Source organism: Euprymna scolopes, chromosome 45 (genome assembly GCF_053919585.1).
Source record: "Euprymna scolopes isolate OS-2025 chromosome 45, ASM5391958v1, whole genome shotgun sequence".
NCBI lineage: Eukaryota > Metazoa > Mollusca > Cephalopoda > Sepiida > Sepiolidae > Euprymna > Euprymna scolopes.
In genome coordinates, this window is record NC_136526.1 from 54,409,162 (window position 1) to 54,419,060 (window position 9,899).

Consider the following 9,899-nt stretch of genomic DNA (forward strand, 5'->3'; position numbering starts at 1 on the left):
CCCCCTTTACCCCAATAATTAAAGGTGATTTTGAATAACAAAAATCGCGACCCAAAATAATGAGGTCGCAATAAGAGGGGATAATTCATGACCCATTTCCGGTTTTTAAAAAAAGGCATGAAATGAACTGAAAACGTTTTATTTGTAAGAATTTTATTTTAAATTGACAAATTAAATACTTTTTCTTTTCTTTTTTAAATATAGTCCTTCTCTTATATATATATGGATATTTTTTAAGTCAAATTATAACAAGATTTGCTGAAGGGTAAGTATTAATTCCCTCAATTTCTTTCTTGCTATTTTTTTTGTCTCTTTTGTAAGATATAGGTACTCAGCAATCGATTTTTGCGACAAAGAAAAGGCGACAGATCGATTAAAAAGATATCGCAGAAACAAGGGGACATAACTCAGATTGTTTATTTAAAAAAAACATTTTTGATTATTTTAAATTTTTGTTTTTCGTTTGTTATTTAATTAAATTATTCTTTTTTTATTTACAAAAAAAAAATAATAATTTTGATATAAATTTACGAAAACAACTAACTGGAAATTATTCAAATTTTAATCAATTTAATTAAAGTACAGTTTTTGGTGTTTGCTATTTAATTGTACCGCGCAGAAATAATAGCGTTATTATTTAGAAAGACATTCGGCGCTTCTACACTATTGGGACGAGATTTCGGTAATCGTAACACTGAATTTCACATGCAAACAATGGTATCTACGTATTCCTCGTATTTTTAAGATGATTATATCCAAAAATTACGAAAATCGGTAACGTAGAAAATTATTTATTCAAGAAAATAAAAAATAGAATTTGATGAAAATGATCGTAAGACACAGGAGAGTTAAAAAAATGAGGGTAATTTTCCGTTTCGATTTAAACAAGATGGCCGCAATTTTTCACCTGCTAACACGATTAAAGTCGATTAAAGTTGTTTTGTTTAATAATTCAGTAATATTCAGGTAATTTCGACTGCATAATTTGGAAGCTACCATTTAACTTATTAGAATTGACAAAAAGTCATTAGAAACCATTGCATTTTTTTTAAATCTGGAAACTCCATTTATCGATTACAAAATTTCGTCCCAATAGTGTAGAAGCGTAAGCCATTCTTAAGGGGAGGGAATGTGCTTTGTACTTTCACATAACAATTTAATGTAAAAAAAAATGCCCTCTCCCTTGCTTAACGATTTAAATGAAAAAAACTTTTTTTACATAGGCGTCACCACTTATCGAGAGGCCACTCAAGGATAAGGGTTAAAGAGTGTAGAGTAGTCAAAAGGACAATATAGTAATCGATAGTAATGTTCGGTAAATTTGTTAACTTATATGGAACGGCTCATCAGAAACTTGTTTACATTAGACTTGAAGACAACAATATTATAGACAGCTGGAAAGCAGGAAAACGGAAAACAATTCCACAGGCGTGCAGTTCTTAGAAAGAAGCTTTGTTCATGGAATCTATGTTTAGGTTTAGACACAGATAAAGAGTGGGGGGAATTATTGATAGTGTTTACAGCTAGACGAGTGTTTCTTGTGAAAGTTTTGCGAGGGGGGACCATAGATTTAAGCTCAGTTGAACACTTTCCATGAAAATAACGATAAAGCAGACACAAACTCGCAACATCTCTTCCGTGAGACAGAGGTTGCAGCGAAGAGAAAAGGACATCTCCTACGAGGCCACGAAGTCTATTTTGAACCCTATCAAGGCAGGACAAGTCTTTTCTAGCAGCTCCTGCCCAGATGTGGCAACAGTATTCCATCCTTGGACGTACCTGGCTCTTATATAGATAGAGAATTGCATCAGCAGTGAGATATCTATTGGATCGATAGAAGGATCCCACCATTTTTCCAGCGGCTTTGCAACAGATTTGATGTACGTATTCCATTTAAGATCAGGTGTAAAGGTCAAGCCCAGAAGCTTGTCAAAACTTGAGGCCTCCCCAAGACGAGAGCAATTCATTTTAATTGATGCCAGATGGGGATCAGAACGTTGATGATGCAAAGATAGAAGCTTGGTTTTAGATGCATTAAAAGTAACCAGCCACTTCTTTCCCCATTGTACAACGTGATCAAGATCAGAGGAGAGAGAATCGGAGGGAATTTGGTCGTTTACTGTCTTAGATGTGCTACCATAGATAGTAATGTCATCAGCAAAAATGTCTATTTCCCTTGTTTGTTCTGTCGCCTTTTTTTTTTTTTTTTTTTTTTTTTTTTTGTACAAGCACCTTGCCCCCTCCCTCTCCAATATTTTAATATTATGAAACTTGATATTAGTTTTTGGAGCATTTGAAATAATAATAACAATAATAATAATGGTACTCGTACAGTTTAATCAAGACATTCAAAAATGAAAATATTGAAAAAAAAAAAAAGGGTTATATTGTACGTATCTGTTCTGGACTGAAGATCTCTGAAAAAAATTTCATTTAATTTGATCGAGTAGTTTTTATTTTACAGCAGAAAAACACGTTTTTAGGAGAGAACGTTGAAGTCAGCCATTATGAAATTTGTTGAACATGCCACGGGGAGATAACTCCAGTTAAAACGCCGACGCTCCCTCCCCATCTTTATTACTAGCTTTTCTTCCTAAAAATCGAACCTTTTGTTTGGTATCATAACAAATCGTTTATTCGCTGTAAAATAAAAACTACTTAATGAAATTAAGTAAATTTTTTTTTTTTTTGGAAAACTTCGTTCCATAACGAATACATACAATATAACTTTTTTTTTCGATATTTTCATTTTTAATGTCTTGATTAAACTGTACAAGTACCATGTTAGATTTTTCTCCCAATTTCAGCATATGATAATTAGAAAATAAAACGATGTTTACATTTTAAAACATTAATGCATTTTCAGCGTAGTTATATTTTTATGCAGACTGGCTCATATGCTGGTGCTTCTACAGCATTTGAACCAAAAAACAAAAAACGATTGTTGTTTTTTTCCACCTTAGCATTCACCTTTAAAACGACAACATTTTTAGGTTTTCAGGTATGCTGAAAACAAATATCACATTCAAATTTGGCGCATACTAGTAGTTTTCTGGATATTAAGACTTTTATTATCAAATCTAATCCATTATGTTTTCCCTAGAGGCCATGTTTTTCCCAACTGTCATAGCTATTAGTGGTTGAGAAGGTTTCTTATAATTATTGAAGGAAACAAGCTTAGTTTTGGCAGCATTGAATGTGACCATCCATTTTTGTCCCCATTCCATTACAGATTGAAGGTCGTCCCCTCATGTTTCTGCCATTTCCTTAGATATGTGTTCATTTGTTTTCCCCTCGTGCCTGTTATAGAGAGTGGTGTCATCAACATATAAACCCATCTCAGAAACAATTTTATCACGGAGGTCATTTATGAATATTAGGAATAATAAAGGTCCAACGATAGGTTCTTGAGGTACACCCGCATTTATATCATATTGTTTAGGTATATGACCGTCGAGGACAACCTGGATTTTTCTCTTATTTGAGAATGATTTAATTATGTTAAGTATTCACCCAGTGATACCATATGATCTGATTTTCCTTAGAAGACCTTCATGCCATACCCTGTGAAAAGCCTTAAATATATCAAGGGCTACCACTCTACCCTCACCTGTTTTGTCCAGTGTATGGTATATATGTTTAGAGATTAAAGTTAGGATATCTGCTGAAGAATGGGCTTGTCTAAACCCATATTGTTGGTCAGTCAGAAGTTTAGCAGCTGTAAGGTGATGAACTAGAGCTTGGTTAATTATGGACTCAAATATTTTCGTGGGAGGGGGCTAATGGGGCAATAATTTAATGGACCAGTTCTTTCACCAGAATTCTTGTAAACTGGTACCGCAGAAGCAGTTTTTCAGCAGTCAGGAAAACAAAATTCGTTAAGGCATTTGTTGTATAGTTTGGAGAGGACTGGAGTAACCTCAGCAGAGCATTTTTTTAATAGCACAGCCGGGATGAGATCGGATCTACATGCTTTTGAGGTGTCAAGGTATTTTACGATATCATGCACCTGAGAAGGAGTAATTTTCAGATCATCTAGTGTAACGTCTGTCTGCAAAGGAAAGTCAGGGAGGGAGTGGTTTGCTGGGTTCAATGTGGCAACTGGCAAGTATGTTAGCCTTCTCAGTTGTTATGCAAACAATTGCATGATTTTTTGATAGTGGGTGAATTATTGATTACCCATTATTTACTACACTGTTGTAGATTTTCTAGAAATCACAGGTTCTTAATTTCTGTGCTTCAATGCGTTTTCTGATGGTTTTGATATATTCTCTCTTAGCTGTCGATATTTCTTTCTTACAATTATTTCCAGCTTCTATAAAATTTTGTCTGTTTGTACTGGACTTATGTTGGTTAAATCTGTGGTATGCATGCTGCCTTTGAGCAATGGCAACTGCACAAGTACAAGTAAACCATTGGGGAGAGTGCAGTTTGCTAACAAATTTCTGCATTGGAACATATGCTTCTGTATCAGAAGTTTTTGTCTAACGCAAAGCAACAAAACTTTTTAGCTAAAACGTCAAGCAGAGATTCGCTAGTCACAAGTTGAGTCAAGTAGAGTTCGTTGTTCACAACATGAGATACACGTCGACGTTCTCTATTCACATGTCTTAAACACTTCTCCCACTCCTCCCAACAACTCGCCTTTTATGTTTCAGGCACACCCAGTTTGCATATACCACACGAGACTGCTAGAGATCTACGCGTGACCGGAGGCTTTAAAAGACAACAGCCGCCATCTTGGGCCTCTTTTTTTTCTTTTTTTTTTCTGTCTTTCAGCCTGCTGCCGAAACAGATTCTCACCTGTTTCTGAGGTAGGTCGTCTCTATGTCTATCACAGCTTCAATTGCCATTTTAAACCACTTAGCAACTGCACCAGTACAAGCAAACCATTGGGGAGAGTCGGGTTTGCTAACAAATTTCTGCATTGGAACATATGCTTCAATTGCCGTTTTTAACCATTCAGTGGTATCATTTGTGCACTATTCAGTGGGAAGAGAAAAGATGTTTCCACATGGGGCATCTTTGATGAGATCCCTGATGGCTTCCCAGTCAACCTTCTTAAAATCCATTGTCATTTTGAGCAATGGCTCTTCAGTTTTGGGTCGAGTAGTCTTCAACACATTTGAGGATGTTATTTGTAAGGGTTTTAATTTTGTAGGTTTTGTGAATGTTAAGTCTTGGTAGCATTCAGGTGAAGTCCTGTACAGTTTGCTGTTGATTCAAGAGAAGATGGGAGTGCTTGGGCATGAGAAAGGTTGTGAAACAACAGCACAGTGTCATCAGCAAAATCACATCGGTGATGTAAAGTGCAGGATCACGTGAACTTCTTTGTTTATACATCAATCCATTGTCATTGATTGTATCCACAGAGATACGCCTGATGTAGGTTATTGCAATGATGAAAAGGAAAGGTGCAAGTGTATCACCTTGGAGAATATTTTTTTTTTTTTTTACACAGTGGTCACCACTTATCAAGGCCCGGAAACCACTCAGGGATAAGGGCTATTGCAAGTACAGTACGTTAGTGTGGAGATTTGATGAAGTGTTTACTTAAGGGGGCGGTTCATTAGGAATTTGTTAACGTTGGACTTGAAGACATCCAAGTTGTAGTCAGGTGGGAAGCAGGCAGACGGAACAGAGTTCCACAGGCGTGCAGTTCTAAGAAAGAAGCTTTGTTCATGGAATCCACGTTTTGATTTAGGCACAGATATAGAGTGGGGGAAATTTTTCACAATGGATTCAGCTAGACGGGTGTTTTACCAGCCAGAATGTCGAAAAGTTCTGTTTCACCATCTGGGGTCAGTACATTGGTCTGTGTGTTTCTATACTTTTGTTGCTTCAATGATTTCTACTGGTATGCCATAGAGTTCAAGAATTTCGAACATAGTCTCACAGTTGACGGAGTCAAAAGCTTTGCTGAAGTCTACAACAATGAGAGGTGCAGTTTTATTGCTGCATGTGATTTCCTCAGTTATTTTTTTTTTTTTTTTACATAGGCATCACCACATTATCAAGGCCAAGAGGCCACTCAAGGATAAGGGTTATAGAGTGTACAGTAGAAATTGGACATTATAGTTATCATTAGTAATGAAAATTTGGTAAAGTTGATAACTTATATGGAACGGCTCATCAAGAACTTATTTACGTTAGACTTGAACACAACCATATTGTAGTCAGCCGGAAAGCAGGAAAACGGAAGACAATTCCACAGGTGTGCAGTTCTAAGAAAAAAGCTTTGTTCATGGAATCTACGTTTAGGTTTAGGCACAGATAAAGAGTGGGGGGAATTATTGATAGTGTTTACAGCTAGACGAGTGTTTCTTGTGAAAGTTTTGCGAGGGGGGACCATAGATTGAAGCTCAGTCGAACACTTTCCATGAAAATAACGATACATCAGAGACATGAGATATAACTGCAATTTTCAGTTATTTTTCTCAATGTGAAGATTTGTCCAAGAGTGGAGTGACCTGGACAGAAACCATTTTAGTTTTTGCGTGGAATGAGCGCTACTTCAGGTCGAATATGATTTAGAAGCTTGTTATAGATTTTTGCTGCTATAGGAAGCAACGAAATACCGCGATAATTCATTGGTAATGTCAAATCACCCTTTTTGGGAGTGGGAATGATATGTGATCACAGCCAAATGGTTAGTGAAACGTGGCTGCTCTTTGCATAGTTAAACAGGTCGAAAAGTAATTGATGAAAGATAGGGTCCTTCCACAATATGGCTGGAATCTTGTCTGGACCAAGAGCTTTGTTCATTTTCTTCTTTAGAACCTATTTTAACTCTGCAATGGTATACTCTCGTGTTGGTACGTTCAAAGAACTATTGATTTGAACTTTTGGGAAGAACACATCGCCTGGCAGATTTGTGGGATTACCAAATGTGTTGAAGACTACAACTATCTAGGATCACTCATCAGGAACTCTGAGAAAGACTTTTACAATAGAAAGGGCATGGCATGGACTGCTTGTAACAAAATGAATAAGATCTGAAAATCCAATCTTGCTCGCAAATTGAAAATCCAAGTTTTCTGCATATTTATTGAGCCAATCTTACTCTATGCATTTAAAACTTGGACTCTTTCAGCAAAACAACAGCATCGTTTGGATGGATGTTACACACGTCTTTTGAGAAGAGTACTTAATCTCTCATGGCGAAACCACCCAACTCTAGAAATGATATATGGAAACTTACTGAGAGTATCAAACTCCGTTTGTAAGAGACGTGTTCAGTTTGCTGGACATTGTGCACGTGCCACAGATAAACTTGTTTCATCATTTGTATTGTGGAGGCACCCATCATCTCACAATCGATCATGAAAGTTAACCTTTCCAGAAAGGATACTGTTATGTTTGCAAATAACATATAAGGCAATACAAATGAAGACTCAACAAACAAAGGTAGATCAATAAGAAGTGTATTAGGAAAAGCATATTTACAGTATATTTACATAATGGTTGTCAGGTAAGAAAGTCTTGGCTGGAGAACATATCTGCTCTCGGCTCGGCCTTCGGTGGCTTCTGGTTAAAACACACTCAGACTAACCGAGTCTTGCTATTTATGTGTAATATTATCCACATATGTAAATGAGTGGGTGCCACCACAACAGATACAATGAGATATATTTATCTCCAAGGAAGATCTTTTGCATGCTATGACAGATAGGAAATACTATCTTGGCTGAGGCTGCAAGATGATGATGATGATGATGATGATTGGGTCGAGAATTAAGGGCGATTTCTATCATTATCTCAGCATGATCAGCATTCCCGCGTGGGCTATAGGCATTCGTTACACAATCATTGCGAACTGTGGTCAGAAATAGATCTAGAAGTGAGGCATGTTTATTTTGCTGATCTGAGAAACGTGTCAGGAACATAACCGTCTGTGATAGAGAATGAGATATAGAGAAGCTATGCGTTGTGCTATCAGCTGCGTCTTTGTAAGTAGGGAATCCAAGCCAATTACTGTGGTGGACAGTGAAGTCACCAAATACATGTACTTGTGTGTTAGTATCGAGGGAGAGTGTTGTATCTATGCTATTAGAGACTTGGTTGATTAGAGTACAATCCTGGGTTGAGGGAGAGCGGTAGAGAAAATATAAGTAGCTAATATTATTTTGCATGTTAAGTCTAAAACACATAAACGCTTTATCGTCTGATTCTAGTTTTGTTTCCCTAGTCAAGGATGAAGAGTTTTGAATATAAACTCCAAACCCGTACATATGTCTGTCTGAGTCCTTACAGGAAAGTGCGATATAAGCAGGCATGTTAAAGAGCTTAGAGAGGATGGAGAAGTGTAGGTTAGTTTCACTTAATGCTAAGATATCCGAGGTTTTTGCTAGGAGAAATGATTCAGCATCATCTAAATTAGTTCTAAGTCCGCAGATATTCATGAATGCGAGCCTCAAAGGAAGGAAGCAAATTGGTTTTGTTTGAGTTTAAACCTGGTTTAATCATAGTTTTTGATTGAACTGCCATTTTATTTTATTTAGAAGTTTCAGTTTAAGGGTGAGAGGTGCTGGACAAAGTGGCTGAGCAGAATACCAAACATGCAACAGAAGTAGACCATCAGCCGACTCCTCATCTACAGGATTGTGGCCTCGGGAAAGCGCACTGGAGATGGGTGCAGGGTCCCTTTTCCATGCACAACATGGCACTACAACCATCTTGATATTATGCAACTGTTGATGGAGCAGCAACTCTAAGCGCTACCAAACAGGGCTCCTGTTCTGTCAGTTGGAAACAGCAGCCAGCAAATCTGGTACCCTCAACCCATCAGACAAAAATCAACCCAATCCAACTGCATTGGCATATCTGGCACTCAGACACCCCCAAAATGCCCAGTTTTAGGGGATGGGATGTGATAGGAGTGGGGAATGGCATTCATTGCCCTAGTCTGGAAACAAGGTCCACCACCTGGTGTTTCTGTGGCGTCCCTGTGATCACACCTCTGTGCCTGGTTATATGCAAAGAAGGAGTACGAAAGCCGGGTGATAGACGAAGCCTATCTACTACTTAAGCAGCTTAGGTTTGCAAACCAGTAATTTGTTCGAGTTACCAGCTCTAGGAAGGTCGTCATCCAGAACCAAAGAGGCTTCCCTCCCCTAAGGTTTAACTTCAGAGTTTTCCTTCTCCTAGATGGATAACCTGAGAAGGTCTACGGGCCCATCAGCACCAAGAGGGTTAGCCCCACGCTTGGGTCCTAAACCAGGTATTTCTGTGTTCCAGCATGGGTAGTTAATGTTAATGAATTAGTTATTTAGAGTTATATATCTACTGAATAGATACACTCTGCAAATAAATTAGAAAGGACATTACTATGCTTTCCATTTCATTGTTACTGGAAGAAAGGATGAATTAAAAATTCATTCAGTGGAAGCAACTAAATTTGCAACTGGTTGGTTTGAGATGGAGGAGTTTGTATTTGGTTAAAATATAGATTATAAAATTATATAATAAAATCGAAATACCTTGTTTGGAAACTGCATTGTATAATCATGGATACAGAAGTTACATCCCCTTTATCACGAAACTACCAGATGTTTTCCATATAATAACATCAAGTAGTTTCGTGATAAAGGGACATAACTCTTGTACCCACAATACCAGAAATTCAAAATTTAGAAGTAAAACGAACACAATCAACAATGGGGAAAATAATATTCAATTGCGCTTGGTTGGCCAAATCTAAGTGTATCAGGGAATGTAAAAACGATTGTCGACAGGCATATTGTTGTGTTTGTAAACGAAAATGACTTTTTTCGTTGTCAATTAAGTTTTATCATATTGTTTATGCATCAAATTTTGTTTTCAAAACTTAAATTTTGTCTGCAGAAGGCCTTGAAAAACTTTTGAAAACTGTTGAAAATGGACATTGAAAATTAGTACGA

The 9,899-nt window shown here is 37.2% G+C and overlaps 1 long non-coding RNA gene across 1 annotated transcript in view; it reads left to right on the forward strand.

Annotated features, from left to right (window-relative positions):
* The first annotated feature begins 127 nt into the window (after positions 1-127).
* Positions 128-9,899, forward strand: part of LOC145269690 (uncharacterized) — a 35,647-nt gene continuing 25,875 nt past the window's right edge. The window contains exon 1 of the long non-coding RNA XR_013865170.1: positions 128-265. This is a non-coding gene — a long non-coding RNA (uncharacterized LOC145269690). The remainder of the gene's footprint in view (positions 266-9,899) is intronic.